Source organism: Capra hircus, chromosome 7, assembly GCF_001704415.2.
Source record: "Capra hircus breed San Clemente chromosome 7, ASM170441v1, whole genome shotgun sequence".
Lineage (NCBI taxonomy): Eukaryota > Metazoa > Chordata > Mammalia > Artiodactyla > Bovidae > Capra > Capra hircus.
The window spans coordinates 72118485-72134423 of NC_030814.1; the positions used below are offsets into that span (position 1 = coordinate 72118485).

Sequence of the window (15939 nt, forward strand, 5' to 3'; positions counted from 1 at the left end):
AAAGGGAACTCTCTTGCACTGTTGGTAGGAATGTAAATTGATAAAGCTACAATGGAAGACAGTATGGAGATTCCTTAAAAAACCAGGAATAAAACTACCATATGACTCAGTAATCCCACTACTAGGCATATACCCTGGGAAAACCAAAGTTGAAAAAGACACATGTACCCCAATGTTCATTGCCTGCAATAGCTAGGACATGGAGGCAACCTAGATGTTCACTGATAGATGAATGGATAAAGCAGCTGTGGTACATATATACAATGGACTATTACTCATAGTGATAAAAAGAATTACATTTGAGTCAGTTCCAATGAGGTGGATGAACCTAGAATTTATTATACAGAGTGAGGTAAGTCAGAAAGAGGAAAACAGATATCGTATACTAACACATATAAATGGAATCTAGAAAGATGGTACTGATTAAATTATTTCCAGGAGTGGAGATAAGTCTCCACTGTGTCTCCAGCAGTGGAGACACAGACATAGAGAATAGACTTATAGACATGGAGCGGTGGGGAAGGAAGGAGAGGATGGGTTGTATGGAGAGAGTAACATGGAAACATACATTACCATGTGTAAAATAGATATAGTAGCCAGTGGGAATTTGCTGTATGACTTGGAGAACTCAAACTGGGGCTCTGTAACAACCTAGAGGGGTGGGATGGGAAAGGTGGGAGGGAGGTCCAAGAGGGAGGGGATATATGTACCTATGACTGATTCATGTTGATGTTTGACAGAAACTAACACAATACTGTAAAATAATTATCCTTCAGTTAAAAATAAATTATATAAAATAGGTGCAGTTTTAGATCATGAATTTTATGTCATTATAACTAGGCTCAAAGACATCTTTATTAATCAAAATAGAAACCATTACCGTCAACACATTTTTACCAATGAGAAATAAGTTTGTTTATTCCTGTAGCATAAAAATCCTTGCTTTGGGATTTGATGAACTCTTGGAAAGCATTTTCTGCCTCCTGCTGGTTATGGCGGAGAGGGCAATGGCACCCTACTCCAGTACCCTTGCCTGGAAAATCCCATGGAGCCTGGAGCATGGTAGGCTGCAGTCCATGGGGTCGCTGGGAGTGGGACATGACTGAGTGACTTCACTTTCACTTTTCACTTTCGTGCATTGGAGAAGGAAATGGCAACCCACTCCAGTATTCTTGCCTGGAGAATCCCAGGGACCGGGGAGCCTGGTGGGCTTCCGTCTATGGGGTCGCACCGAGTCAGCCACGACTGAAGCTGCTTAGCAACAGCAGCAGCATCTGATTATGGAAACATTTTCCCTTCAAAAAGTTGTCAAGATGCTTGAAGAAGTGGTCGTTGGTTGGCGTGAGGTCAGATGAATATGGCAGATGACACAAAATTTCGTAGCCTAATTTGTTCAACTTTTGAAGTGTTGGTTGTGGGAAGTGCAGTGAGATGTTGTTATGGAGAAGAATTGGGCCTATTCTGTTAATCAATGCCATCTGCGTGCCTTGAAGTTTTCGGTGCCTCTCATCGATTTGCTGAGCATACTTCTCAGATGTAATGGTTTCACTGGGATTCAGAAAGCTTTAGTGGATTAGACGGGCAGCAGACCACCAGACAGTGACCATGACCTCTTTTTGGTGCAAGTTTGGCATTGGGAGGTGCTTTGAAGCTTCTTCTTGATCCAGCCACTGAGCTGGTTGTTGCATAAAATCCACTTTTTGTCGCAATCTGATTGAGAAATGGTTCATAGTTGTTGCACAGGATAAGAGAAGATAATACTTTAAAATAATAATATTTTTGATGTGTGGTCAGCTCACAAGACACCCACTTATCAAGCTTTTTCACATTTCCAATTTGTGAGGTTGAATTGTTTGGCAGCTTATTGTGGAATTGTAAGAGGATCAACTTTGATGATCCTCTTAACTGGTTGTTGTCAACTTCCGAGGGCCAGCCACCGTGCTCCTTATTCTCAAGGCTCTTGTTTCCTTTGTAAGACTTCTTGAACCACCACTGCACTGTATGTTTGTTAGCAATTCCTGGGCCAAAAGTGTTGCTGATGTTGTGAGTTGTCTTCACTGCTTTATGACCCATTTTGAATGCAAATAAGAAAGTTGCTTAAATTTACTTTTTGTCTAACATCATTTCAATAGTCTAAAATAAACAGCAAGTAATAATGTCATTAGCAAAAAAACTAAAGTGAAAAATGTGCATTAAAATGATATATTATATAACCACATTTATTTAAAAATGTATTCCAATATCAAACAGCAAATTCAGCAATACAGAACTGCAATTACTTTTGCACCAACCTAGTAGTTCCTGTTGGAAGCATGGAGTCTTAGCTTCCATGGACTACCAGGGAAGTTCTTCGTTGTTTGTTTGTTTTTTTTTCATTGCTAAATATGTTCCATAGTATATATATACCACAGTTTGCTTAGCCACTCACCTACTGAAGGACTTTGAACTGTTTCCTCAATTTGCTATTACAAATAAAGCTGCTGTGAACATTTGTGTACAAGGTTTTCATGTGAATATAAAATTTTGTTTCTCTGGGATAAATACCCAGGAGTACAGTTATTGGGTTATGTGATAGTTAAGAAACTGCAGAACTCTTTTCAGAGTTGTACCATTTAACATTCCTACCAGCTTTGTATGAGTGATCCAGTTTCCCTGAACATTTGCCTGACTTTGGTGGTGTGACTTTTTACATTTTATTCATTTTGATGGGTGTGTATTCAATAATATTATCTCGTGGTTTTAATAGATTCATTTTGAGTTGATTTTGTATAAAGCGTTAGCTTGAGGTTTTCTTTTTTCTTTTTGCCAATGGATTGATTTCTGCTTGCTTTAACACCATTTGTTGAAAAGACTTTCTCTACTAAATTAGATTTGAGCATGTTGTGATGGTTTCTGAGCTCTTTCTTCTTCATTGGTGTATGTCCATTATTCTTCCAATTCCACACTATTTTGATTACTGTAGTCATAATCTTAATATAGAGTAGTGTGATTCCTCTCACTTTATTCTTTTTTGTCAGGATTGTTTAAGCCTTTTTAGGGCCTGTGCTTTTCCATGTAAATTTTATAATAAACTTGTCTAAGTCTACAAAAAGATATTGCAGGGATTTTTATAGGAATTATGTTAAATCTAAGATGAATTGGGGCTCAGATGGTGAAGAATCTGCCTGCAGCTTGGGAGACCCGGGTTCGATCCTTGGGTTGGGAAGATCCCCTGGAGAAGGGAATGGCTACTCACTCCAGTATACTTGCCTGGAGAATTCCATGGACAGAGGAGCCTGGTGGGCTGTAGTTCATGGGATTGCAAAGACTTGGACATGACTGAGAGACTGATACCCTAAGATGAATTTGGGATGAATTGACAGCATTATTATGTTGAGTCTTAAAATCAGTGAGCATGTATGTTCCTCTGATTTAGATCTTTGGTTGCCTTCATTAATTACTAAGAGACGTTCAGTTCAGTTCAGTGACTCAGTTGTGTCTAACTCTTTGCGACCCCATGGACTGCAGCACACCAGGCCTCCCTGTCCATCACCAACTCCCAGAGTTAACTCAAACTCAGGTCCATTGAGTTGGTGATGCCATCCAGTCATCTCAAATATTTAGGCATAAATCTAACAAAATATGTACAGGACTTACAAGCTGAAAACTATAAAACACTGCTAGTGGTTTTTTTTTAATATTTAAAAATTTTAAGACTAGAAAGTTTGGATAAAGGAGATAAGTATAATTTCACCACTAAATTGTTCTAAATTTTGCATAAGTAATTTATTTAATAAGTATTTGATGATTATCTATTATTTACAGAGAATGTGCTAAGTCCTAGGGCTAGACCTATCCTTGTCTTTCTGAAACCTACAATCTATTGGAAAAGACAGGTATTTCCTTAAAAAATCACAAGCATAAATATATAGTTACAGCTGTGATTACTTACTTTGAGGGAAAGCTGATGCGTTGTGCATATGTGGTAAGAGATTTGATCAAGTTTGGGGGTCAAGAAGACTTCTCTTAGGTCATAGTTCAGCTGAGATCTCAAGGATGAGAAGGAGTAAACTAGGTGAACGGGGGAGTGTTGGAGGGAATCTTTCATGCAGAAGAATTGTGTGGGAAGGCTTTGTGGCAGCAAAGTAGTATGGATGTAGCTTAAGAACTGAGGGAGTGGTTAGAGCAAGAGAAATCTGGCAGGAGGTCAGATAATACAGGGCATACCATATAGACCATATTAAGAGAAAAATGTCATATATGAAACAGTGAGATATTGAAGTTTTAAATAGTGCAATATTATTTATTTTGTTTGTTTTGGCCTTGCCATGTGGATTGTGGGACCTTAGTTTCCTTAGTTATTGGCCACTGCTGCTGCTACTGCTGCTAAGTCACTTCAGTCGTGTCCGACTCTGTGCGACCCCCTAGATGGCAGCCCACTAGGCTCCCCTGTCCCTGTGATTCTCCAGGCAAGAACACTGGAGTAGGTTGCCATTTCCTTCTCCGATGCATGTAAGTGAAAAGTCAAAGTGAAGTCGCTCAGTCGTGTCCGACTCTTAGCGACCCCATGGACTGCAGCCCACCAGGCTCCTGCATCCATGGGATTTTCCAGGCAAGAGTGCTGGAATGGGGTGCCATTGCCTTCTCCGATTGGCCACTAAGATAAGACTAAAAATGTTCCTACCTAGTGAGTCCCCGCCAGCTGTGAAAGTGAAATTATTGATATTCATGTCCTTCCTTTCCTTGGTTGGTGAATCTAGGGTCGGGGGATATATGGAAGAAGCTCTTGGTATGAATTGTAGAGATTCATGGTGTTCTTACTGAAAGTTAAGTAGTTTTCATGAATAAATATTTCTAATTTTGTTATATTCAGTTAGTTTCCAAGCTGAAATTTGTCAGCTTTTTAAGTTTCTTTTTGAGAAAAGATTTATTAACCTCTTTATTGTCATGACAAGTAGCCAGAAGTCTGCGGTTGAATTTCGGTCAGAGCATCTACCCATGTAACCACCTCCTTAATCAAGATACAGAACACTTACTTCAAGAGGTACCTTTATGCCTTTTACCAGCCATTTTTCTCCCTCCTCCATCCTGGCCTGAGGCAATTACTTGACTTTTTTTTTTTTTCCCCCACTGTTGATTATATTAGTCTTTTCTAGAATTTCAAACACAGTTATACCTCAAATACTGTGGTTCAGTTCCAGACCACTGCAGTAAATCAAAATAAAGTGAGTCACATGATTTTTTGTTTCCCAGTGCATATAAAAGTTATGTTTACACTCTAGGCTGTTAAGCTTGCAGAGTCTAAAAAAATAATTTTGTTGTTGTTCAACTGCTTAGTTGTGTCTGACTCTTTACGACCCCATGGACTGCAGCACACCAGGCTTCTCTGTCCTTCACTATCATCTGGAGTTTGCTCAAGCTCATGTCTATTGGATCCATCACCAATTGATGATGCCATTCAACCATCTCATCCTCTGTTGTCCCCTTCTCTTTCTGCCCTCAATCTTTCCCAGCATCAGGGTCTTTTCCAGTGAGTCAGCTCTTGTATCAGGTGGCCAGACTATTGGAGCTTCAGCTTCAGTATCCGTCCTTCCAATGAATATTATGGGTTGACTTCCTTTAGGATTGATTGGTTTGATCTCCTTGCTGTCTAAGGAACTCTCTGGAGTCTGTTCTAGCACCACAGTCAAAAGCATCAATTCTTTGGCGCTCAGCCTTCTTTGTGGTCCAACTCTCACATCCATACAATGTATCTATTGAATTAACGGGGAACTCTACCCAATACTCTGTAGCGGCCTATATGGAAAAAGAATCTTAAGAGTGAATATATGTATAACTGATTTATTTTGTTGTACACTTAAATCTATTAATAACACAAAATTTATAAATTGATTATAATGAAAATGAAAAAGTTGCTAAAAATTGCTGTCATCTGAATCTTCATTGAATTATAGTAGTAACATAAAAAAATTACTGATCAAGAAAAAGAAAAAGAAAAATGAAAAAAAAATCATTGAAAGTGGGTCACCTTGATAAATATAATGAAAAAGTTTGAAATGTTGCAAGAATTACCAAAATGTGACGCACAGATACGAAGTGAGAAAAATACTGTTGGGAGACTTGCTCCACACACGATTGCTATAAACATTCAGTTTGTAAAAAAATGCAGTATCTACAAAGTGCAAAAAATGAGGTATGCCTGTAAATGGAATCACATGGTATGTACTTATTTGTGTCTTGCTTTCTTTGCTCACCATAATGTTTTATGTAGTTTAATTGGTGAAATAGTTTTCTATGGTATGGATAGACCACAATTTGTTTATCCATTCCCTTGTTGGTGGATATTTGGGCTGTTTAGAGATTTCGTCTATTACGAATAGGGCTACTATGATCGTGACTTTATTTCTTTTGGGTAAATACTTGAAATGGCTAGGTCATATAGTAGGTGTATGTTTTACTTTTAAGAAACTGCCAAACTGTCTTTTCAAAGTGGTTGTACCACTTTATATTCCTAACAGCAATGTATTAGCGTTCTAGCTGCTCCTGTATTCTTATCAATGCCTGATCTTTTTAGTCTTTTAAATTTTAGCCATGCTAGTGGATGTGTAGTGGTGTCTCACTTTATTTTTTTCCTTATCAATTTTATTGCAAAATGATTTATGTGTAATAAACTGCATCTATTTGAAGCATATAGTGTGATGCAATTTTCCAGTTGTATACACTTGTGAAACTGCTGCCAGAATCATGATACAGTAGGTTCCCATCACCCTCAGAAGCTTCCTCATGCTCTCTTCTGTCCTTCTCTTCTTACACTCCTGAACCTTAGTAACCACTGATTTACTTTTTGTCACTATAGGTTAGGTTACATTTTATATAAATGGAATAATACAACCTTTGCTCTTTGTGACTGGCTTATTTCTTTGGCTGTGCTGGGTCTTACTTGCTGTGTTTGAACTTGGTTGCAGGATGTGGGACCTAGTTCTCTGACCAGGGATTGAACCCGGGTCCCCTCCTTTGGGAGCGTGGAGTCTTAACCACTGGACCACCAGGGAAATTTTTCATTCAGCAAAATGATTTTGAGGTTCACTTGTATTTTTGCCTGTGTCCTTTTTATTGCTGAGTAATATTCTGTTGTATGAATAAATCATAATTTGTTTATTCATCTGTTGATGGACATTTGGGTCATCTCATGGGGTTCCCTGGTGGCTCAGAGGGTGAAGTGTCTGCCTACAACATGGGAGACCCGGGTTCGATCCCTGGGTTAGGAAGATCCCCTGGAGAAGGAAATGGCAACCCACTCCTGTACTCTTCTTGCCTGGAAAATTCCACTGATGGAGGAGCTTCAGTCCATGGAATTGCAGAGTTGCACACGACTGAGCAACTTCACTTCTTAGTGCTTGACATTGTGTGAAAAGCTTCTTTGAATGTTACTGTACAAGTCTTTATGTGGTGACATGTTTTTGTTTCTGTTGAGTAAATAGTAGTAAGCAGAATGACTGGCCTGTATAGTAGTATACATTTAATTTTAAGAAACTGCCTGACAGCTTTCCAAAGTGGCTTAAAATTTTACATTTCCATTGGCAGTGTATGAGAGATCCATGTATTCCTCATTCCTGCCCACATTAGTGTTTTCAGTATTTTTAATTGTAACCATTATAATGGGTGTGTAGTGTTATGTCATTGTGGCTTTAATTTCTATTTTGATAACTAATGATGCAGAGCATCTTTTTCTGTTTGTTTTGCTTATTGGCTATTAGTACATTTGCTTTTGTGTCCATATCTTGCTCATTTAAAAAATTGGGTTGTCTTTTTATTATTGCATTATGAGAGTTATTTGGGCTTCCCTGGTGGCTCCAGTTGGTAAAGAATCCTCGTGCAGTGCAGGAGACCTCCTGTAATGCAGGAGACCTGGGTTTGATCCCTGGGTTGGGAAAATACCCTGGAGAAGGAAATGGCAACCCACTCCAGTATTCTTGCCTGAGAAATCCCATGTGCAGAGGGGCCTGGTGAGCTACAGTTAATGGGGTTGCAAGGTTGGACACGACTTAGCAACTAAACCATCACCACCATAAGAGTTCTTTATATATTGTGACTATGAGTCTTTTGCAAGATATATGCATTGCAAATATTTTCTCCCATTTTATAACTTGTCCTTTTGTTTTCTTATTGGTGTCTTTTGAAGAATATAAGTTTTAAGTTTCATTGAAGCCTAGTTTGTCAGTTTTTTAAAAAATTCTGTGTCTTTTACTCTTTGTATCCCGAGAAATCTTTGTTACTCAGGTCACAAAAATTTTGCCTTTCAGTGTTAGAAGGCATGCACACACAAAAAAACCCCAAAATGTAAGAAGGTAAAATAGTCATAATTCTTAAACACAAAAACACTAGGAGACTGGTTATGCACGTCAATTTAAATCTTCGGGTTGTTTCTGAAAATGAAGGGGTTTAGCTAGATCATTGGTAGTTCTAAACTCTTTTGGATTTTGAGCTCCTCTGAGAGTTGGATGAAAGCTATAAGAATTTTTCCCAGGGAGCATACAAAAACAAGACAGTTTTACACACAGTTTCAGGAGATTGTGAATCCCTTGAAGCCTAACCATAGGTCCTTTAAGGGCTTGGGGATTGGTTAAGAACCCTTAGCTAGCAGTTCTTTAAGTATTTATCTAAGATTTATCTCTTTAATTTGCCAGATTCCATTATACTTTTACCTCAGATGTCTTAGCTGTTTCTTTCTTGGTCTCCAAAAAGATTTGTTTTTCTTTGGGTAATTTCCATTATGGCGGTAACAGACCTAAGTCTAAAAGGAGGGATAGAGTGAGTGGTTAAAACGGAAAACTTCAGTGATTTTAGTAATTTATATTAGAATATGGTACTGTTTATACAAAGTTTTGTTTTGTGTGTGTTTTTTAAATATCTGTTACAGTTTGGTGTTTGAAGAATTGCTCCCCCAACTGCAGGATTATCATTAAAATTAATTCATTTTACTTTAGGAAGTAAAAATACATCTAATTTATCTAAAAATTTGTCTAATAGTGTTACAGGTTAAATCCTTACACATATTCATGTTTGATAAATTTTTTTTCTTGCAAATTGACAGTTCATGTCTCGTTATCTAATGGGATGTTAGTATTTTGTGTCAGTTTGTACTTTTTAAATATAATCAATAAGGAAAATATAAGCAAGGTGAAAAGACAGCCTTCTGAATGGGAGAAAATAATAGCAAATGAAGCAACTGACAAACAACTAATCTCAAAAATATACAAGCAACTTAGGCAGCTCAATTCCAGAAAAATAAACGACCCAATCAAAAAATGGGCCAAAGAACTAAATAGACATTTCTCCAAAGAAGACATACGGATGGCTAACAAACACATGAAAAGATGCTCAACATCACTCATTATTAGAGAAATGCAAATCAAAACCACAATGAGGTACCACTTCACACCAGTCAGAATGGCTGCGATCCAAAAATCTGCAAGCAATAAATGCTGGAGAGGGTGTGGAGAAAAGGGAACCCTCCTACACTGTTGGTGGGAATGCAAACTAGTACAGCCACTGTGGAGAACAGTGTGGAGATTCCTTAAAAAATTGCAAATAGAACTACCTTATGACCCAACAATCCCACTACTGGGCATACACACCGAGGAAACCAGAATTGAAAGAGACACATGTACCCCAGTGTTCATCGCAGCACTGTTTATAATAGCCAGGACATGGAAACAACCTAGATGTCCATCAGCAGATGAATGGATAAGAAAGCTGTGGTACATATACACAATGGAGTATTACTCAGCCGTTAAAAAGAATTCATTCGAATCAGTTCGGATGAGATGGATGAAACTGGAGCCGATTATACAGAGTGAAGTAAGCCAGAAAGAAAAACACCAATACAGTATACTAACACATATATATGGAATTTAGAAAGATGGCAATGACGACCCTGTATGCAAGACAGCAAAAAAGACACAGATGTGTATAACGGACTTTTGGACTCAGAGGGAGAGGGAGAGGGTGGGATGATTTGGGAGAATGGCATTCTAACATGTATACTATCATGTAATAATCGAATCGCCAGTCTATGTCTGACGCAGGATACAGCATGCTTGGGGCTGGTGCATGGGGATGACCCAGAGAGATGTTATGGGGAGGGAGGTGGGAAGGGGGTTCATGTTTGGGAACGCATGTAAGAATTAAAGATTTTAAAATTAAAAAAATAAATACATTTAAAAAAATTAAAAAAATTAAAAAATATAATCAATAGCTTTTTTCATGTATACTATAAATATTTTTCTAATTTTATTGTTACTATATGTATTTAAATATATATAGACTCAAAAGTTTAGGTGGCGGGCGCCTGGGCTGGTCCCTAGCTGAGCCACCACCCGCTGGCTGGTCCCTGAGGCAGCTGGTGGGGTGGGGGTGCCGGGTGCACAGCCTTTCGCCATGTATACCTTCGAGGTGCGCGATGAGAACAGCAACGTCTGTGCCAACGAGGTGTTCTGGCTGCTGCTCGCCACCGGCCACCGGAAGCGGCTACAGTGGGACAACCCCAGGTTCAGCCTGATGCTGGAAGAAAGAAACCGGCTGCCCTTCGGAAGACTGGATCGTGAACCTGGGCTGATGCAGTTGGTGAATTACTACAGAGGGGCCGACAAACTGTGTTGCAAAGCATCTTCTGTGAAGCTCATCAAAACCAGCCCAGAACAGGCTGAGTCCTGCACATTGTTCTGCGAGTCCTACGTGATTTATCCAACCAACCTCAAGACTCTAGTTGCTCCAGCTCAGAATGGAATCTATCCACCGCTCCATAGTTCAAGGACAGACAACAGAGAATTTTTCCTGACTTAATATAACAGAAAGAAAGAGGAGGGAGAGGGCAATGCTTGGATTGCAAAGTCATCAGCCAGAGCCAAAGGTGAAGGCATCCTCATCTTCTCAGAGGCTATAGAACTGTTGGATTTCATAGACAACCTAGGCCAGGTGCACGTGATCCAGAAATACCTGGAGCGCCTGCTGTTCCTGGAGCCTGGTCATCGCAAGTTTGCCATCCGAAGCTGGGTGGTGGACCGTCAGTTTAATATCTACCTCTTTAGAGAGGGTGTCCTGCAGACTGCTTCAGAACTGTATCAGGTGGATAATTTCCAAGATAAAACCAGCCACTTGACTAATCACTGCATTCAAAAGGAGTACTCAGAGAACTATGGGAATTATGAAGACGGAATGGAATTCTTTGAGGAGTTCAATCAGTACCTAACAAGTACTTTGAACATCACCCTGGAAAGTAGTATCTTACTACAAATCAAAGGTATAATAGAGTTACCCAGTCCTATCTCTTTTGGTTAAATGTGTCTTGATGGAGCTCTGGCAGTTTGTGCCTTTCAAGGAATTGTTCCATTTCAGTTGTCGAGTTTAAGGACAAAAATTATTTGTTATATCCCCTTATTATCTTTTTAATATCTATATTATTTGTAGTGATGAAACTTTCTAAAATCCTTATGCTTTATCCTTCAGTTACCTTATATGGGTAATTTATATCTTCTCTCTTTCACTTGGGCAGATTGGTTAGAGGCTTATCAGTTTTATTAATCTCAGAATTCTAAAAGTCAGCTTTTGGCTTTATAGATTTTCTCTGTCATTATTGTTTTCAATTTCTTCATGTTCTTTATTATTTTTATTCTCCTTTTGAGGTGCTTGCTTTTCTTTTCTTTTTCTAGTTTCCTCAAAGTATAAGGTCAGGTCACTGATTTGAGATATTTAGTTTTTTAAAAAAATACAAGCATTTAATGCCATCAGCTTTCCTATAAGAACTCCTTAGCTGCATCCCACAGATTTTGCTTTCATGTTTTTGTTTTCATTTTATTAAAATACTTTCTAGTTTCCCTTGTGGAAAAAAAAAAGTTTATATGTAGCTTAAATTGTTAGAGAAATGTAAATCAGAACCATAATGAGGTATTACTTCATACCGGTCAGAATGACTAGCGAAAAGTCTACACATAACAAATGCTGGAGAGGGTGTGGAGGAAAGGGAACCCTCCTACTCTGTTGGTGGGAGTGTAAATTGGTGCAGCCACTATGGAAAACAGTATGGAAGTTCCTTAAATAAAAGTAGGGCTGCCATATGATCCAGTAACCCCACTCTTAGGCATATGTCAGAAAAGATGAAAACTCTTAATTTGAGAAGATACAGATACCCTAGTGTTCACAACAGCACTATTTACAGTAGCCAAGACATGGAGACAACTCAGGTGCCAATCTGGTTGGTTGGTTTAAGAAGATGTGCTATTGGAGGAATGGGAGCTGGGGGAGGGGGTGAGCATGCATGTGTGTGTCTGTGTATAAATAAAATGGAGTATTATGCATAAGAATAAATGAAATAATACCATTTTCAGCAACATCAATGGACTTAGAGATTATCATACTACGTGAAGTCAGATAAAGACAAAATGTTATATAATAACACATATGTGGAGTCTAGAAAATAATACAAGTGAATCTATATATAAAACAGAAGCATACTCACAGACATAGTAAACAAACTTATGGTTGCCAAAGGGGAAAGGAAAATTAGGGGTAGGGGATTAACAGATATAAACTGCTATACATAAAATAGAGAAGCAGCAAGGATTTACTGTATATTACAGGGAACAATGATATTTGATATCTTGTAATAACCTGTAAGGGAAAATAATCTGAAAAAATAACTGAATCATGTTGCTGTATGCCTAGAACCAACACAGTATTGTAGGTCATCTATACTACAATGAAAAATGTATGTGTTTAATATTTTCATCATTCTGTATGATTTCTTCTATTTCTTCAAGACTGAAGTCATTTAAAAATAAACATTAAGAATAGAAAAGAAATTTGTGTTTGGCTTCTATTCTTACAGTAGGGAATGATATTGTGAGTGACTAGATTGGAAGAGTTTGAGTGTGTCCTTTATTAGTGTGTCCTTTATTACTATCCTCCCTTACTACTCAGGTTGTCCAGATGTTTTTTGACAATGAGATGTAACATTTCTCTTAGGAGTAATTGAATGATTAAACAATTTGAGAAGTTTGTAACACAGTTAATGTTCTTTTAAAATCAGTATTTAAGTCAGTGAGTCTCTGCTTTGGTTATAATAGAAAATCATCTGGAAAGTTTTTTTTTTTTTTTTTAATTTAGGTAGATTTCTGCTGCTGCTGCTGCTAAGTCACTTTAGTTGTGTCCGACTCTGCGCAACCCCATAGATGGCAGCCTACCAGGCTCCGCTGTCCCTGTGATTCTCCAGGCAAGAATATGGGAGTGGGTTGCCATTTCCTTCTCCAATGCATGAAAGTGAAAAGTGAAAGGGAAGTCGCTGTGTCGTGTCCGACTCTCAGCGACCCCACGGACTGCAGCCCACCAGGCTCCTCCGTCCATGGGACTTTCCAGGCAGGTAGATTTCATAGACCGTAAAATCCAGCAGTTATCTTTTTAAAGTGTATAATTTAATGGCTTTTTGTACATTCAAAATGTTGTGCAACTACCACTATGTTCCTTTTTTTTAAAAGTTTTATTTATTATTTTTGGCTTTGCTAGGTCTTTGTTGCTGTGTGCAGGCTTTCTCTAGTTGTGGCAAGCAGGGGTTATTCTTCATTGTGGTGTGCGGTCTTCTCATTGTGGTGGCTTCTTTTGTAGTAGAGCACCTGCTCCAGGTGCGTGGGCTCAGTAGTTGTGGTTTGCAGCCTCTGGAGTACTGGCTCAGTAGTTGTGGTGCACAGGCTTAGTTGCCCCAGAACAGGTGGAATCTTCCCAGGCCAGGGATTGAAACTGTGTCCCCTGCATCGGCAGGTGAATTCCCTGGACCACCAGGGAAGTCCACTTTCTAATTCTAAACATTTTCATCACCCCGAAAAGAAACCCAAGGCCATTAAGTAGTTACTCTGTATTTCTGTCTCCTCAAACCTCTAGTTATCTTAATCTGCTTTCTGTCTCTGTAGATTAGTCCGTTCAGGATGTTTCATATAGACAGAATCATATAATTTGTAGGCTTTTGTGTCTGGCTGCTTTCACTTAATGTGTTCTCAAGGTTTATCCATTTTGTAGCATGTGTTAGTACTTGGTTTCTTTTTAAGGCTGACCAACATTCCATTGTATGGATGGATGTACCACATTTTGTGTATCCATTCATCATTTGGATTATTTCTGTTTTTGGATATTATGATTAATGATGTTGTCGCTGCTGCTACTGCTGCTGCTGCGTCACTTCAGTCTTGTCTGACTCTGTGCGACCCCCTAGATGGCAGCCCACCAGGCTCCCCCATCCCTGGGATTCTCCAGGCAAGAACACTGGAGTGGGTTGCCATTTCCTTCAATGCATGAAAGTGAAAAGTGAAAGTGAAGTTGCTCAGTCGTGTCCGACTCTTAGCGACCCCATGGGCTGCAGCCTACCAGGCTCCTCCATCCATGGGATTTTCCAGGCAAGAGTACTGGAGTGGGGTGCCATTGCCTTCTCCATGAACATTTAAGTGCAAGTCTTTGTTTGAATACTTGTTTTTAACTTTCTTGGATGTTTACTTGGGAGTAGAATTACTAGACGTATTTTAATATTTTGAAGAATTGCCAAGCTGTTTTCCACAGCAGCTGCAGAATTTTATATCACACTATGAATGAATGAAACTTTTCATTTCTCTGCATCCTTGCCAATGTTTGCTGTTTTCTCTAAGAAAAAAATGCAACTTTATTGAGATATAATTCACTTACCATATAATCCATCCACTTAAAGCATACAATTGAAATGAAAAAATAGAGCTGCTGTATGATTCAGCAGTTTTACCTCTGAGTATTTACTCAAAGAAAACAAAATACTGATTTGAAAAGATATATGCATACCAGTGTTAATTACAGCATTATTAACAAAAACCCAAGATATGGATGGAAACCCTTTTGCTATTGATTTGCGAGAGTTCTTTATTCTGTATACAATTTCTTTATTACATAGATGCTTTACAGATACTTTTCTCATTCTTTATTTTCTTTTAAACTTCCTTAATATGGTGGTTTGGAGCACAGAGGTTTTTAATAAGATGAAGCCCTTATTATTTATTTTTTCTTTTGTTGCTTATGCTTTTGATAACATATTTAATAAACTCACCTATCCAAGATTACAAAGCTTTATGCTTATGTTCTGCCTTAGAATTTTATAGATTATGCTCTTTCATTCAGGTCTTTGATCTGTTTCATGTAATTCTTTATTATGTGAGGTAGATGTCCAATTTCATTCTTTTTGCATTTGGGGATCTAGTTGTCAGAGTACCATTTACTGCAAAGACTTATACTTTGTCCATTGAATTATCTTGGCACTTTTGTTGAAAGCAATTGACAGTATGTGTGGATGTTTTCTGAACTCCTTGGTCTTCTGTTCCATTGATCTTATTTTTTATTCTTGTGCCAGTGCCACACTGTCTTGATAATATAGCTTTGTAGTAAGTTTTGAAATTGAGATGTGTGAGTCTTTCAGCTTTGTTCCTTTTTTTCAAGATTGTTTTGGCTGTTCTGGGACTTCTGTTTTTTCTCTGTTTTGCATTTCCTCTGTGAATTTTAGGATCAACTTGTCTGTGTCAACAAAAAGCCAGTAGGAATTTTATTAGGAATTATGGTGTATTTGTAGAGCAATTTGGGGAATATTGCTGTCTTAACAGTGTCAAGTTTTCTAATTCATGAACATGGGATGTCTTTGCATTTATCTTTTATATCTTCCAGCAATATTTTATAGTTTTTGGTTGCGAACCTTGCACTTTTGTTAAATTTTAAGAATTTTTTTATTTTTGGTGCTATTAAAATATAATTTGAAATTTTAATTTTTGGATTATTTATTGCTTATAGATAGCTGTTCAGTTGATTTCTATATATTGACTTTGTATCCAGCAATCTTACTGAACATGTTCATTAGTTGTAATGGTTTTTTAGTGGATTTCTTAGTTTTGTTTTGTTTTGTTT

The 15939-nt window shown here is 38.2% G+C and overlaps 1 protein-coding gene and 1 pseudogene across 2 annotated transcripts in view; both read left to right on the forward strand.

Moving 5' to 3' along the window:
- Window positions 1–15939, forward strand: part of UIMC1 (ubiquitin interaction motif containing 1) — a 133296-nt gene that overhangs the window by 10209 nt on the left and 107148 nt on the right. The gene's annotated exons all lie outside the window — the stretch shown is intronic.
- LOC102177618 lies at window positions 10420–11524 on the forward strand (annotated as a pseudogene).